The following is an 18,222-nucleotide window of genomic DNA, read 5'->3' on the forward strand; positions in this document are numbered from 1 at the left end:
CTCCCTGTCCACCATGAGGGGAACTGCTGTGCTCTACACCATGCCCCAACCATTATGTTCTGTGTCTCACCATAGGCCCAGAAGCAGTGAAGGCAAGGACTATGGACTGAAAACATGAGCCAAAAAAAAAAAAAACCTTTCTCCTCTTAAGTTGATTATTCAGGTATTTGGTCACAATGATGAAAAACCAGCACATGCATCCACTGAAAATATCTTATGGTTGTTGACTAGATCAAGTAGAGGAAAGAATTTCCCAACAGCAAGAATAAATGATAGCAGAACTTTTTGGTATCACTGCTGTTGCCTGAAGAATGTTCACAAGTTTTCCAGGGCATTTGGTCTTCCAGGTAAGTTTTGGTCTGCAGTACTGATATCCATGTTCTTTTGGTGCAGGGCATGGGACAAGCATCCCCTATGTCCCATGGGCTGGGCATGGGCAGTGTTTGATCTTGTGACTTTGATATTGCAGTCCTGTGGCTACAGAGTGTGTGTAAAAATGCCCCTAGGCCACACAGGGCAATTTATGGTAGAAACAGGCTTGTTGCATTGGTAGTTACAAGTTCTGGAACTGAAGAATATTTAGTCCCTTTTCCTGCTCCCTAGAAACAAGCTTGAATGAAGCTGAGACTTTTGGGGCCTGTAGCTACAAGGTCATAGCCTAGGAAGAAGACCTTCCTTAGTTCCCACACAGTAACCACAGTTGTTGTCAGAAGTTAGGGCTACTGGTGACTTCATCCCTAGAGTTGCTGGGCTGGACTTGGAGCTTTTCTAGCCCCCAGTGGACAAGCATGGTGAAGCAAGGACTTTACAACAGTAGTTACAGTCTCAAGTTTGTGAAATGAGAAGAGTATCTTCCCTAGATTCACCAGGGCAACCATGAATGGGACTTGGGCTTGTGGCTATGACCACCACTGACCATGAAACTGCACAATGCAGAGGGGGCTGTCTTTCACCTAGGGAAAGTGTTATGGTCCCAAGCTTCTTACCAGGTCAAAGGTTCAGCTGCTGTTCCCTATGTCAAGATGGTTTCTAGCAATGTCTGTAGTAGTAGTTTGAGTATCAGGGGTTGGAAGAGATCCAAAGTGAGTAACTTCTTCAGGCAGAGGAGCTGCTTATAAACTAGCCAGCTCTCTGAACTGGATTTAATGCTTATAAGTACTGTGGAAATCTGTAGTATGACTGTTAGTCAGCTACTATGAGCAGGTTGTTGACATTTCCCCACTTACCTTATGCAGCGGTATTGGTTAGAGAGCAGAAGTTGAAGTTGCAAATTGCTTTTTATTTCCTCTACTTTGCCTTTTTGATTGTCCATGCTATTTTGGGTTCCTGCCACTTCTTTGCTAGTTTCCAGAGTTCTCCATCTGTTACTGTCCTCAAAATACAGTTTATTCTGCTGCCCTAACTCTGCTCTGTGGTAGAGCTAATGCAAGACACTCTATTCAGCCACCTTGGCTCTGTCCTAATTGACTTTATTGTGTTCCTAGTACCTGGCACAGAGTCTGGCCAGACATTAAATATATTTAAATAAATGTGAGGAAGTGAGTGAATGAATGAGTCCTTGAGATAGCATATTATTTCCATACTTTTTTGTTACTTAGACTTATCATCTGAGATCATGCTCTCTGACCTCTGAGTGACCTAATCTAGTTCCAAGTCTTAAATACCACCTATCAACTGACAACTCCCACTCTAGGTGGACCTCTTCCCTGAATTTGCAGACTTTCAAACCCAACTATTTATTCAAAGACTTCAACTTAAAAGACTGGATTGTCTGAATCTGAGTATTTGTAATTTAGCCTACCCAAAATGAAATACTGACCTAATCATTTCCCCACAGACTACTTTTCTTTGTTCTTATTCATAACAGCAAATGATAACTTCATATGTCAACTCAAATCCTGGAGTTATTGTGACTCCTCTCTTTCATATCCTATATCCAAGTCTTCAGCAAATATTCTTGCTCTGTTTTAAAGTATACTCAGAATCCAATGATTTCATCTCATTCCAGCACTAATCATTTAACTCAAGGAAATTTTCTTCTTGGTTTTAACTATTGCAATTGCTGCCATATTTTTATCCAACTTCTGCTTTCCACACCCCCATTCCACACTATAGGCAGCTTTGCAGAAACTAAATCAGATGACATTTTGATCACACTTTTTCCTCCCATTCCTTTCCATCTTACTCTGAATTAGCCCACAAACTCTTTTTTTTTAACTCATATGTGCATACAGTGTTTGGGTCATTTCTTCCCCCTTTCCCCCATCCCTTCCCTTACCCCTCCACCCCCTCCCTTACCCCCCCAACCCCTCACTACCAGGCAGAAACTATTTTGCCCTTATCTCTAATTTTGTTGAAGAGACAGATAAGCAGTAATAGGAAGGACCAAGGACTTTTGCTAGTTGAGATAAGGATAGCTATTCAGGGAGTTGACTCACATTGCTTTCCTGTACATGTGTGTTACCTTCTAAGTTAATTCTTTTCAAACTAACCTTTTCTCTAGTTCCTGGTCCCCTTCTCCTATTGGCCTCAGTTGCTTTAAAGTATCTGCATTAGTTTTTCTGCCTTGAGGGCAACAAATGCTATCTAGTTTTTTGGGTGTCTTACTTATCCTCATACCTCTCTTGTGTGCTCTTGCTTTATCATGTGATCAAAGTCCAATCCCCTTATGGTGTTTGCCCTTGATCTAATGTCCACATATGAGGGGGAACATACGATTTTTGGTCTTCTGGGCCAGGCTAACCTCACTCAGAATTATGTTCTCCAGTTCTATCCATTTACCTGCGAATGATAACATTTTGTTCTTCTTCACGGCTGCATAAAATTCCATTCTGTATAAATACCACATTTTCTTAATCCATTCATCAGTAGTGGGGCATCTTGGCTGTTTCCATAACTTTAGCCTACAAATTCTTATGATCATATACAAAGTCCTACATAATCTACTTACTAGTAGTGCTCAGATATCCCTTCATGCCCTCATGCCCTCTTTCCCTTCTACTGCAGTCAGATCAACCACCTTGCTGCTTTTCAAATCCACCAAAAATGGTCTTGCCTCATCATCATTGTACTTCCTCTCTTCTCCAACTGACACATTCTTCACCCAGATGCTAATTTGGTGTAGTTCATTGAATTCATGTCCCATCTCATCAGATCACTCTATATAAAGAGCATCAAGTCACTCTTTTTTTTTTTTGAATTTCAAATTAATATTTTAATCTTTAATGACTAATATAAAGAAATACTTCAAAGGATTATAAAATGAATTTTGATCACTTATAGAGGAAAACAGTTCTAATGTAAAAGTAAATAATTCTACATTGACTCCACTTAATTTTCTCTCTAGTGAAACAGCATTCAGAATTTTATATACCTTGAACCTTTTTTTGGAAAAAAGTATTTTATCTCTTTCTGTTAAGAAAACAGGCATTGAAATTAATAGTACAGATAGTACACAGCTCTGAGAAATCATATTTGAAGTTTCATATTTAAATACCAAAGTTTTTAAATCATCCACCATAACTTTCTAACAAGTCTTTCTTAATAATGAATTTTATCAGTTCCTCAAATTTGTTTTAAATGACTTAAAAGTAGCAAATTAACTAAAGCATCACACAAAGAAATTCCACATTTACAAATAAAGAAATCACAGGGGCTACAAGTTTATACTTAACATAAACTTGAAATAAATAAAGCAATACCTTTCCTGCCACCCATCATTCACTGCTTAAATTTGTGGTGGAAAGACTTATCTATAAAGACCTTTAGTCTGTTTCTTACCTCTCCCTGTATTGTAATTAGCTAAAGGCATTGAACAAGCTAGTTTGTACTATTTTTATTCAGGTCCCAGAGATAAATGGATAATTTCTGAAATATTTCACTCTGTGTTATGAGAATTTAGCAAATGAATATGGAACCAGATATAAACACTTTATACCATATATACAGTTACTTTCATAAGGCATTATCATGTAATTTTTATTGAAAAAGATTCATTATAGTAAAGTCTTATTTTAAGATATATTTTCTTTCTCAATCTAAGATGTTTAGTTTATGAAAATATTTTTTCTCTATATTCTTTTTTTGTATATATGCCAACATATACCTTGTGCTAGAAATATTTAATGGGAATTACAATTCTTTATATTTGTATTTTCTATATAAAGGCATATACAACTTTGAGGCAGTGTTTCTGATGGAGAGCAGAATTTGTAAAGAGCTTGTGTGTGCTTCTGTGCTCCGAAATTATGTGAAATCCACTTTGAGAAGAAACTTATTTGATTAAAAAACAAAAACAAAAACAAAACTGCACCAATGCACAGCCAGAGGCTGACAATTAAAACTAATACATAACCACATGAACATCATATTTATAGAGTTAACATTTTTAAGGATGATCAGTGCTAACATATGGTATTATACATTTGGCACTAATGTTTGCCATTGGTCCAGCAATTGGCAAAATTAGTTTCTATGTATAAATTTATTTTTGAACATTAGCTCTGGCTAGATGTATCTTCACTATTTATAAAAAATATTTAGACAGTAAGCTCACATTGAATAACTAGGTCTACTGTGTTCTGGAAACTCTTCAGTAGTAAAACAGCTTTTTCATGTTCCATATGTACAAAACTGTGTCCATTTGCCTGAAGAATCTTATCACCAGGCTGCAGTAGGTTGGATGCTCGTCCATCAGGCTGAACCCTAGTAACAAAGATACCCTTGTCAGAAGGTTTGAATGGATTTCCCTGTCCACTAATTCCACCACTGATACTAAATCCAAGGCCAGGGTTCTTTTCTATTCTCACACAAAACTGCTCTGGATATCCATCCATACTTCTTTGCCCTTTAGTTTGAATTAAGCACCGTCCAGGTTGAGGTCCCCGGGTGGCCTGTGAAGAGGGGATCTGAATAGGCAATGGTGACTGAAATTGCTGGATGGTCACTTTGTTTATGTTTCCTTCATATGGCTGCTGTTCCCGGCTGCGATGCTGAAGGCTTTGGGATCCCATCAAAGTCTGGATGTGGCTGCCTGCCTGTGGAGAAGATAATCTGTCAGGCAAAGGCTTGTGGTGCTGGCCACTCTTTTTTTTTAATTTTTATTTTATTCATATGTGCATACAATGTTTGGGTCATTTCTTCCTCCTTCCCCCCACCTCCTCCCTTCCCCCCCTTAACCCCCCTTACCCCTCGCTACCAGGCAGAAACTATTCTGCCCTTATCTCTAATATTGTTGAAGGGAGAGTATAAACAATAATAGGAAGGACCAAGGGTTTTTGCTAGTTGAGATAAGAATAACTATGCTTTCCTGTGCACGTGTGTTACCTTCTAAATTAATTCTTCTTGAACTAACCTTTTCTCTAGTTCCTGGTCCCCTTCTCCTATTGGTCTCAGTTGTTTTAAAGTATCTGCTTTAGTTTCTCTGCTTTGAGGGCAACAAATATTGTCTAGTTTTTTGAGTGTCTTACCTATCCTCAAACCTTCCTTGTGTGCTCTCACTTTATCATGTGATCAAAGTCCAGTCTCCTTGTTGTGTTTGCCCTTGATCTAATGTCCACCTATGAGGGAGAACATACGATTTTTGGTCTTTTGGGCCAGGCTAACCTCGCTCAGAATGATGTTCTCCAGTTCCATCCATTTACCTGCGAATGGTAACATTTCGTTCTTCTTCATGGCTGCATAAAATTCCATTGTGTATAAATATCACATTTTCTTAATTCATTTGTCAGTAGTGGGGCATCTTGGCTGTTTCCATCACTTGGCTATTGTGAATCATGCTGCAATAAACATGGATGTGCAGATGACTCTGGAGTAACCTGAGTCACATTCTTTAGGGTATATCCCCAAGAGTGGTATTGCTGGATTATATGGTAGATCTACGTTTAGATTTTTAAGTAGCCTCCAAATTTTTTTCCAGAGTGGTTGTACTAGTTTACATTCCCACCAACAGTGTAAGAGGGTTCCTTTTTCCCCACATCCTCGCCAACACCTGTTGTTGGTGGTGTTGCTAATGATGGCTGTTCTAACAGGGGTGAGGTTGAATCTTAGTATTTTAACTTGCATTTCCTTTATTGCTAGAGATGGTGAGCATTTTTTCATGTGTTTTTTGGCCATTTGAATTTCTTCTTTTGAGAAAGTTCTGTTTAGTTCACTTGCCCATTTCTTTATTGGCTCATTAATTTTGGGAGAATTTAGTTTCTTGAGTTCCCTATATATTCTGGTTATCAGTCCTTTGTCTGATGTGTAGCTGGCAAATATTTTCTCCCACTTTGTGGGTGGTCTCTTAATCTCTTTACACTGCAGGATTTTAATTATCAATGATCACCATTTGTGCTACATATTTGTAAAGGCATCATTTGTTGTTTTCTGCACACTGGAATCAAAGCTCCATGATCATAGGTATATTTTTGTTTTACAGGGTTTTTTTAGAACAATGCTTGATAGAATATTATGAACTGAATATATATTCATTGTGAATATCACAATCTGTTCAATGAATGAATTTGTTAGTTTTTTATCATAGTATTATTTATAAGAGAATACAATTATACTAAAATATGTTAATGTATAATTAAATAGCAATCAGTCCAAAGAGGAATTATGTGTATATCATATATTTTAGTTATTATAGGGTCAATAAAATTGGATTTCTAAAAGTATTATTAATGAAATATTCTTACAACTAAAAATGTATGAAATTACAAATACATATCTAAACATATGCAAATTAGTACTATATCTTGAATTGTTTTTCAAATAAGTCCAGATGATGCCCCACGGTCTTAAGTCAAAAGAATGGATCTTGCTCAAAAGAATGGATCTTGCTTATACATGTAGATGCCTTTCCTTGCCAGTATATGTCAGACAGTCCAGACATGATTTTGACAAAAAAAATGCTCTCTGTATTGCAACTAGCCAAAATTACAATAGTCTAATGATTTCTCCAGGACAGTCTAGTTTTCAGGTTTGGTTTTCTAGCATCTTCTTAACCATGGCTGAGAATCGTTTTTCATGGAAAATATCATGCCTTGACAAAAAGTGGTGGAAAGTTTTAGTTTCTTTACATGATCTATTGTTTTCCTGCTTGTAAAGGTCATGCCACATTCATCTTATTGAGATCACCTCAAAACTTTCCAACTTGGTTACTTATGACATTAATTTGAAACAAGTATTGTATTAAAAGACAACTTAAAAACCTTTCAAACCCTATTTCCAACATACAAATCAGTATCTAGAATGCTGACCAACACCCTCCTTCTCTTTACACAATGCAGTTATGTATTGTGAGCAATCATTCTTAGGAAGAAGGTTTCATTTTTAAAAACAGCTCTAGCACGAGAAGCCACAATAATAATTGCAATCCTAATCTGGAGCTATAATTCCCCCAAACTTTTTAGATGTCCTGCTATCTAAAACTTAAATGTTAATAAAACACACTTCCATGAAAAGATATGCATGACTGTATATGAAACTTGTTTTGCTTTAAGTGTTAATCCACAGAGACATTTTCTTCCTATAAATTGGAGTAAGATTACCTGTCAGAACTTTTGAGTCTTCCCTTTCTCTATAGTAACCTACACTATATTCCCAAGCACATTTCCTGGAAAAGACTTCTTTAGTGTAATTGTACCCTTGATCAGTAAGTTGTATGACTATAACTGAGTATCCACTTTTATAATAAATTGATATTTATCCTTAAATACCACTGGCATATGTCAAATTATTTTTATTTTTAATTCACACATAATAAATTACTATCAAAACTATTTCGAAGAGTTAGTGGAACACAAAATATTTATCTTCAGCTTTGACTTTATATACATATTCTCTAATACTATTTGGTGTGCTGTAAAGTCACACACATATGCGCACACACACGCACAGACACACACACACACACACACACACACACACACACAAACACAGACCAGCAGGAAATCTCTCTGGTTTGACAAGGGGTGCTCAACTACAGGGTTCCCTACATGCAGCAATTACTCAGAATAGATATGTAACCCAGTAGGTCAATGAGGTGCTTCCTTGAAAGTGATTTTTTTTCTGATATTGAATGACAGATTTTCCTGGAGTGGTTGAACTGAGAGCAGCCACCTTTCCAGTCTTCTCAGAGGCAGGCCATGAGTAGTTGCAAAGGCTGAAGCTGATTCTTAGAGGAAAATGCAGTTGAGACAAAGATAAGAGGGAAGAAGAAAGAGGCAGAATGAGAGAAAAAAAACACTTATGACCCTAATATAATTTGTGGTTATTTTCTGTTTCATCCCAATTCTCCCCAGGGAGGAGAGCACAGGAATAGGACACATCATCTCTCAACAGGATCAATTTATTGGACAGAATGGGAGAAGAAGAGATAATAAAATGGGAGCATCACTTATCATTTTGAATCTGGGTGAAAAACAGGCACATAAATAAGAGAAATGAGGACAGCAGAGGAGATTTGAACCTTGCTTTGACCTAGAAAATGAGAACCTCCGGTATCTGTCACAGACACTGGTAAACTCTAAAACTATAAATATATCATTAGTCTCACAGAACAGACTTCCTGTATCTGAACCAAGCAAAATGTTTATAAAATTCATAGTTACAAAAATATATATTCCTTCATTTCAAGAAGGAGCACAAATTCAGCCCACATAAGTTAGACCTACCCAACATATCACCTGTAACTATGTCAAGGAAATAATTTTCCTGTTGTAAGAAAACAGAATTTGGTTGAAGTATTTTTTAATAGAACATGAATCACACTACAATGTATTTATGACTCAAGTTGCAAATACAGTTGGTATAAATAAGCACCATCCACCAAAATATAATCATTTTGCAATAATTTATTCATTATAGATTTTAAAATCCAATTGCCTGTGAAGTACAATTCCTGGAAGGATTGGCTGTCACACAAGCCAGACAGATGTTAAGTACTTAATCTAAGATTTCCCTAAATGATCTAAATAACCAGTGTTTTAATTAATTTAATTAATTTTTAAAAATCTTCAGCTGGCTTTTAACTTATTGCTTTTTACTGATGAAAGTTATTTATATTTATTAGATACAACTCATTTTTTTGAAATGATTTAGCTTAAATTTTACAATGGTTTTTAATATTTAACAAAAATTTAGACTCCACTACTAATTCATTCAACAATGAATGTAAGGCACTTAGAGGGTGGTAGCTGACCATGTTGTATGGATACAACCTCTTTCCCTAAAGGAAAACTCAAATCTGAAACAGGAATTTAATTGTTCAATCAAATCTCTTCAACTTAGGAAAGTAAAATGGAGATGGCAAGGTCCTGTCTGGTTAGCAGAGGTCAACAGTATCACTAATGTCTTTAGAGTTACTAAAGTAGCTAACACAACTTGAGAATTCAAAAAAATAAGCTTATTTCTGTTTTCAAAGATAATTATTCAACTCTTCTTCCATTTACTTCTTTAGGTTAAACTTGTTGACTAAATCACTTTAATGTTCATTTAAGCCTTCAGATAATTTCTCTTCATTCTTCCCTTCCTGACAAAGGCAGTAATATAATGACAAAATAAATGTTGTGTACTACTTACTAAATTTCAGATTCATAGATGGCTCAATATTAGAAAATTATAAATAAAAGCTTCGATGTGTCCATTTATTATAAAATCTTAAGAACAAGGTATTATTATTATATGGCATATGTGTCACAATTTCATTTGTAAGCCACTGGCTGTTACCATTCTAAACAAATTCAATGTAATGACATATAGTTCCCACAAATTTGAAAATAACCCAACAGTGTTAATATACTAATTTAGATGATCATTAAAGATTAATATCATTTGTTGAATTATATCTGCCAATCACTACATTACATTATATGCAATGCTTTGATTCGCACCAAACTCTAAGAATTAAAAACTGTTGCCAGCTACATTTTACAGATGGGCAAATTCAGTTTTGGTAAAATCAAATAACCTCCCCATGTGACATAGGTAATAAAAGACCAAACTGAAATTCAGTCTCCAGCTGCCTGATTCAGAGCCCTTGAATGTAGCTCCTGCCCTGTCATTGCTAAAATGAAACAAAGATAAGATGGAGCTCTTGATTTTAAATAAAGGAAGAGGAGAGGATGCTATGGCTTCTATCAGGAGCTAGGTGTAAAGTTAAAATTTTAGAGAATGCCAGATCGGACTGCCTAGAAATCATTTAACTGAAGGAAGAGAATTATAATAACAATTCTGGCAAACAAACATTTCAGCAAAACACAGGTTTCATAAGTAAGCCCACATGTGTCTGGATCCAAGCTTTCACAATCATTCCTATGGGGTTTGTCTGTTTAACACATTGCGTGCCTTCTCATCACAAAATGGAAATGTGTGTAATATATGTACAAACTTTTAACAGAATTTTTATAAAATCCATTTGAAAAATTGTTTTGAAATTATGCTAATATATATATTTTTAAACTACTTCACACAAAAAATGCTTCCAGATAAAACAATAACTTCTGTTCAATAAATTCTGCCATTTCAAATCTTTTTTGCAACTGTGCTGGTGTCTGTTTTCATTTTTTCATAGAATTGCCATTATGTTAAGTGTTTGGATGGGATAAAGACAGATTGCAGTTGCAGAACACAGATGTATACCAAACTCTCCTATTCCAACGTTAGCTGCAGTCCCTAAGCCACCCAAAATGACAACAAAGTTTGGAAGGAAAAATCAAAAAGGCTTAAAGAATGTTTTAACATCCACAAATATCTGAATGGTGTACAAAGCTCTGCTTCCAAAATACATGCCGCTGTCTGAGAATAGTGGCTAAAGATTTATCAGAAATGCAGCTCTGGCAAAACCACAAGCAAGCCTCAGAGACTAAGAATGCCAACACATTCACAGATGGGAAAAGAATGTAGCTTATTTCCCTGATTCTCTTTTCCTATAGAAAATTAAATACAGGTGGTTCGAATTGTTAATGAATTACATATCTAAATCATTTCCTAAGAATATAACTCATAAAGAAAGACGAGCTGCCATATCCTTGTAACTTGTGGCTGCTGATACAAGCAACTTATGGGTATTAATATAGCAAGTAATGTATATTTCTCATTTATTTCAACTAATTGTACTGCTCTCCATCTGTTCTAGATTTCCTGATCAGAATCATTACACATCAAGCAGTGTTGACTTACATAACTCATTTGCCTACTTGATATTATTTGGAGAACCCTCACAAAAAAAATAATAATTAGCCCAATAGTCTTCATCTTCCTGATATTCCACCATTGTCAGTGACTTAAAAAAGTGTCCTCCTTCTGTCTACTTTTAAAATATCTATGTTATGTCACTATGTACCCCAGGCTGAAAAACACCAGTGTTCTTTGTGTTTTCATTTTTGCTTTTGATAGGACTGGGTTTTGAGTTAGGGATTTGTATTCTATGGCTTGAGCCACACCTCTAGTCTAAAATGTGATTATTTTGGACATGGAGTCTCACAAACTATTTGCACAAGCTCTCCTTGAACCATGATCCTCCCAATCTCAACCTCCCAAGTGACTAGGATTACAAGCATAAACCATTAGTGTCCAGCTAAAATGCCAATATTCTTAAAGGCACAAACATAATAAATGACTCCCTATAGCACCTCTGTGAAGAAAAAGGGACTTCCCTTTGCCTTAACAAAAGAAACTCAGGATCCATCAGGATATACTTTAAAGAAAGGACCCCAGAATGTTAGAAGAATTACCAGGACAATTAGTGATCAGAATGGTGAACTCAATAACCAATGTCTTTTCCTAGAAAACAATGGGTTTTTATCTGTGAATCTGAAGTAACATAAGTACCATGTCTTTACCTTAAACTGACTATTTGATAACTCATAAAACTCATGAGAGCTCCATGGAATAGAGATAGAAAAGTGTACAAGACTCTGATTCAGAAGAAGAGTTAAAATCTCAGATTGTCAGCATATAGCCTGTTTCCTTCAGAGCAACCTCATAAAAGTATTTTTATATAATTAGTTTTACTGTATTTCAAAACTTCTCAAAGTCCATTATAAACATAAAAATTTTAAATCTTTGTCCCAGCAAAGTATGGGCAACAAGAAACAAAGAAATGTCTGAATGATTGATTTTTAACTTTTTTCTCACAGGAGACCTGTACAAGATTATAAAACTATTTTAGTACAAAACATATATTAGTGGTTGATATACTTGCCACTGTAGTATATATTAAACAGCACGGGTATATAGTTTGCATATACACATTCATAGTCAATAAGAGATTTTTAGACTCTCCTGTAATAAAAATTCCATTGCATAATGGAATGTCCTTGTATTATGTTTTGATTTTTGTTTGGCTTTTTGCAGTTTGCCTTGTTTTGGAAATATTGATGAAGTTAAACTCTTGAAAATGACAAACTTGAAAAGTTAGATAGCTTCATTCAAAAAGGTAAATTTATATTAATGTAACATTCAGCCTAAAATATATTATAATAACCTAATATTTATGTTAGCTAACTTTCCTAGACTTAAAAAATAATTTGAAGTTTCTGCTATGGGATTACTTAAAGGAAGGCAAGCTCTCCATAAAGTAAAAATAAGAAGATCATCAGGCTAGCAATAATGTCCTAAGAGAGTAGTTCATCCCCAAAGATTTGTTAAATCATTTTCACTGATGCTTGAAGCAAGTAACACATTCTGGGGAGGTGCTCAAAACAGGGACTACTTGGTAATGGACTTGTACTGTGTGGCTAATGAGTCTTAGAACCAGACATGGGGAAGGGTGCGGAGGAGAGAGGAATGGAGTTCCATATGTGTGATACCCATAACATTCCCTCTTTGGTAGTGAAGTTGTCAATTAAGTAGTAATGACTGACAATTTAGTAATGAGTTTTCCAATTAATGAAACACATCACATTAACTTTTCATTGAGACTATGCATCAATAGCTCATGTTATAATCACCTCCAAATTATCTGCAGAAGGTATGTTTTTAAATGTCAATTGTGTTCACCCATAACTAACTCACTGGGCTCAAACCATCCTGATATCAGTCAGGCCACAGTCCAGGCCTCTTTCTTATCTCTGGGCCAACTCTACCATGAGAAAGTAACACCATTCTCATGAAAAGTAACATGCTTTGAAAGTAATGTAATATTCATCAAAATGAAGTTAATTGATTTAAAAATGTTTCCAGTCCCTACCAACTCTTCTTTCTTATACTCCAAATTATTATTGTCATTATATGAGTTCTCTCATTTCCCAGACACATTTGTCCAGATGTTTGGACATTTATCATCATCACCCCTCCTCATTTACTCCCCAGTCAGTTTTCAGTTTATCCAGCTTCCGTCTGTTTCCTGGGTCCTCTCATGAGAAATTCAAATGAAGAATTCTTCAGAACTAGAGTTTGTTTATTTTTTTTCTTCCCAGTAAGGAAATTATTTTAATGATGAGAAAAATCATCTCTATCTAATGAATAGAGTTATTTTTCCAAGGAATTTAAACTGATTAACATTTAAAACCACATTTAGTTTGAAATTTCTCATCCTGTCATTTGCCAATCTGAATGAGTCATGACTGGAAAAAAAAACTTCCTCCACTAACGTGTGTAGACGATTCCTTTAGCATTAGCATGACCTAATTCCAGGTGGTAAGGTAGCTAATTAATTTATTGAAGAAGAAAGCCAAATAATTTAAACTACTCTTTATTAGTCTGTCTCTGTAACATAGCCATGTCTAAGTGAGATTTTCTTTAACTTTTGAAAATTTTACATAATAATAAACTAGAGGTGTGGCTCAAGTGGTAGAATACCTGCCTAGCAAGCACAAGGCCCTGAGTTCAAACCCCGGTACCACAAAAAAAGAATGTGTAAAGTAGAAACCAACCAAAAAGCAAATACAAATCACAAATTAGTCCCTTTCAAAAGGCACGAAAATGGAACAGGCACTAAATGCAGAATGCCAAGTTTGTTTAGTAGTAATATCCAAAACTTTAAAAAATCAGGTGGTGACAGGATCCCATATTCATAATAACACCAGAAATAATAATAGAATATTTAAAAATGAAGTTGTAGCAGGAAAGTTTACACAGGTGTAAAACAAATAATTGTATTACACATGACATATTTTAACTATCTTTAATTCAAAATAAATATTCTTCCTGGGTTCACTTGAAATATTGGAAAGATTTTTAATATCACCTCATATTAAAATTATTTAAGTCCTTTGAGAGAAAGAAACATTTTTATTCACATGAGTAATACCAGATTCAATATAGTGCCTGCTTCCCAGAACTGTGTAACTACCCACCCTGAATCACACAGGGAGTACAGCTACACATTTGTAAGCCTCACCCCTCAGACCTTAAAATAAAAACTTTTAGGTGGATCAAAGAAACCTATAGCTTTAATAAGCTTCCCATATGTTTCTTAAGCATACTAAGGTTTTATAACTGCTAACAGAAAAGTTACTTGGTAGATGTTTAATGACTTTGGAATCCCATGTATAAAATCTAAAAGAATTACATTCAAACTTACCACCAAAAACGGTATTTGGGCAATAAGCATGGTATTTCCTCTCAAAGGAGAAGATGATACTAAGTCACGGTCCCTTTCGTTATTATTTTCATCGATTATCATCAAAAGTTCAAATTAGGCCAGGCACCAATGGCTCAGACCTGTAATCTTAGCTGCTCCAGCAATCAGGCAGCAATCAGGAAGATCATGGTTCAAAGCCAGCCTGGCCAAAAAGTTCACAAGACCCTATCTCTAAAAAACCCAAAACAAAAAAGGGTCAGTGGAGTGGTTCAAGTGGTAGAGTGCCTGCCTAGCAAGTATGGGGCCCTGATTTCAAGCCCCAGTATCACTGCAAAAAAAAAAAAAAAGTTGAAATCATACCAACCTCACCTACAAAACCAATTACTGGGAACTCAGAAATTGCCTTTATACAGATTAAAAAAAAAATCCCTTGAGTCCTTAACTCTTTTCCTAGCTTCTCCACCCCCAACTCCATGTTATCCTTAATTGTCTGAAGATAACTACTTCCCTGCTACTGTCTCAAATGATGATTTATATACATACTCAGCATGCAGAAGGAATGATGTTATACTCTGAATGTTTACAACCTCCCACCAAAAAATCCATATGTTAGAACTCTAATCTCCAGTGCGATGGTATCTGAAGATGGGGCCTTTGGGGCCTTCAGCCTTCAGAATGAGGGTAAAGTCCTTATGAATGGTATTAGAGACCTTATGAGAAGTGACACAGAGCTATGCTGTCTCAATCTGCTATGTGAGAACATAGCAAGAAGACATCCATCTGTGAACCGGGAGTAGGACCCTTTCCAAAAGCTGAATTGGCCAACACCCTGATCTTGGGTTTCTCAGTCTTCAAATTGGGAAGAATAGACTTCTTTGTTTAAGCCACACAGGATATGGTATTTTTATAACAGAGGTTTGAACTGACTAAGACTGATGATTTTTTTAAAAGACTAATGGTAAACCAGATGAGAGAATATTGCAATTTAGACCAGAATTTGTATGGCATTGGGAACAATAAGAGTGCTTAGCCTTGTTATATTTGAGATATTGATTCACCTGAAGACTGAATGGTGTATTCTCTTTGAACTATGGAACTTCTCTTAGGCAAGTTCATCCATGTCCATGACTTTGTCAAAGTAAAGTGGAGAACCAAGCCTAAAGAATCCCTGAACAGACAAATTTGGCCCTCATAAATCACCTTATTCCTGCTTGGTTTTCAAACATAAGTGATGATTAACTTGAGCTCTTTCTTATAAACTCCTACATTAAAGAAAAACAGAATTTAAGCTCAATCTAAAGTAGACCAAAACTTATATAATAGGGGCTTTTCAATAGGAGAAATCAAATAAGACAACTGTATAACTGTAACCAACTGAGTATTTTCAGTGTTTTGTTATAAGTCACCTCCTCACGTTCCCACCATGGAGCTCCCAAACCACTTCTGGCTTGGAGCTTCCCAATTTATGAGTCATTCTTAAACAATCTCTAATATTTTGTTGTGCCTCCATTTACTTTTTTTTGTGGGACTGGAGTTTAAACTCAGGGCTTTGCACTTGCAAAGCAGGCTCTCTACTGCTTGAGCCTGCCTCTAGTCCATTTTGCTCTGGTTATTTTGGAGATAGAGTCTTGTGAACTATTTGCCCAGGCTGTCCTTGAACTGCAATCCTGATCTCAGCCTCCCTTCAAGTAGCTAGGATTACTAGCATGAGCCACTGGAGCTCCGTTCAGTTTACTTTTTAACAACTCCAATTACCATCTACAAATAGATGAATAGCATTTCACTCATATTCACCATCACACCCCTCCTTGATATTCAGACCTCTAATTGTATATGTGATTTTCTCAAAAATACCTTAAAATTAATCGTCCAAAAGTGAAAGTCCATTTTCTCCTCCCAAGTTTAACACAGCTCTATCCTGAACACTAATCTGGTCCTCTTACAATGTTTTCCATCTCAAAAATGACACCATTCTCCATGCAGTAACAAAAGCTATACACCTAAAAGTTATCCTGGTCTCTACCTGTCCCCTGGTTCTGTCATCTGTAGTCTGTCTGTCTGGTTTACCTCCCTTAACCACAACATAAAAGGACTGGAAGTGTGGCTCAAGTGGTAGAGTGCCTGTCTAGCAACCATGAGCCCTGAGTTCAAACCCTAGTACTGCTAAAAATAACTTATTTATTAAATAATTAAATAACAAATAATTATTAAATTAATAGTAATTATTAAATGATAAATAATATTAAATAAATAAGTAATTTAGAAAAAGAGAATCATGGAGAAACTTATCTAGCTTATCAGCCAAATGAGGATGAACATACCTCGGACATTGTTTATGGTAACATAATGCTGCAGAAACACATTAATCTTGCATGCAGTAATTCAATAAATTATAAAAGATACTGTTGACCTTTACAATAGTCATGATTTCCCATAACACAGTCTACTTATTAATGCCATGCTTATTTTTCCAACTTGTCAGAGCAGTCTGCTTAGAAATGAAATCATAGTATGCAACTACTCTGGAAAACTAAACCCAATCCTTCTTATGTTTTTGCTGCCAGGTTTTTTAAAGGAAAACTATAATGAGCCAGTACAGATGCATGTTAATTATAGAGGATATTTTACTGACTGATCTATTGTGCTGACACAAAAATTAATCCTACACCGTACCATCTCCCTTGATCCCTCATTTGTAACTTAAAACACTTTTTATCTACAGATGGCATTTGAATAACACATCGAAAATCATATTTACAATTAAAGTCTGTAGCAAAGAGTATTTATTGTTGATTTCCATTTCTTTTCAGCATAGAGATCTTCAAACATGACTTTAGTTCTATTTGTGTGGCAGTAGATGTCCTTTCAACACTGGCTTTCAGGTCCTTGACTCCCTCCTCCACAATGACCATGTCTGTTTCCTTACTTCAACCACTCATTCCTATGGTCATAACCTAGAACTTGCTTTTACCAATATTTGAAAATCTATCAAATCTCCATTTCTATCCCCTTGTTCCTCAATCTCCACCATCTCATCTATGGTTTCTTTCTCTTTTTAATTGGTACATATTAACTGCATAGTAAGGGGTTTCATTATGACTTTCTGTACATGTGTACAGTATACTTTGATGACATTACTATTACTCATTATAACCTCCTCTTCTTTCCCCTTTTCCCTTTCCCTTCCACCTCCCTAGTAGTCCACCCTCTATTTTCATGACCTCTGTTTGTTTGTATGGTTCCCCTGCAACATCCACATATGACAGAAAACATACCTCCAGTTCCATTCATTTTTCCAGTAAACAACATAATTTCATTCTTTTTAATGGATGAGTATAAATATATACACAAAACTCCATTGTGTATATATACTTCATTCTCTTTATCCATTCTGTGCCTTAAACATTATTCTCTAAGATATTCTCTCAGTTTTCTCCCTTATCTCCAAGTCTTTACTTTCCCTTGGCCCACATGCCTAATCTTTATAATTTTTTAACCTCATTTTTCTCTTTATCTATTATCACTATCCAATGTACATTTGCCCTATATATTTAGCTGTTGTCTATGTTCTTACATGCACATTCAATTTGTAAGTTCTCTATGGACAGGGATTTGGGGAAGGGCCTTTTTTGTCCCAGCAATGGAAAGCACAGAAGGCCTGCAACAAATACTTACCTGCCTGTCTGGGTGTAAACCAAAGTTGTCATTCA

At 35.7% G+C, this 18,222-nt stretch overlaps 1 pseudogene; it reads right to left on the minus strand.

Annotated features, from left to right (window-relative positions):
- Positions 1-4,060: 4,060 nt before the first annotated feature.
- LOC109675182 (leucine-rich repeat-containing protein 7 pseudogene) lies at positions 4,061-16,842 on the minus strand (annotated as a pseudogene).
- Positions 16,843-18,222: the final 1,380 nt, after the last annotated feature.

Source organism: Castor canadensis, chromosome 10, assembly GCF_047511655.1.
Source record: "Castor canadensis chromosome 10, mCasCan1.hap1v2, whole genome shotgun sequence".
Taxonomy (NCBI): Eukaryota; Metazoa; Chordata; class Mammalia; order Rodentia; family Castoridae; genus Castor; species Castor canadensis.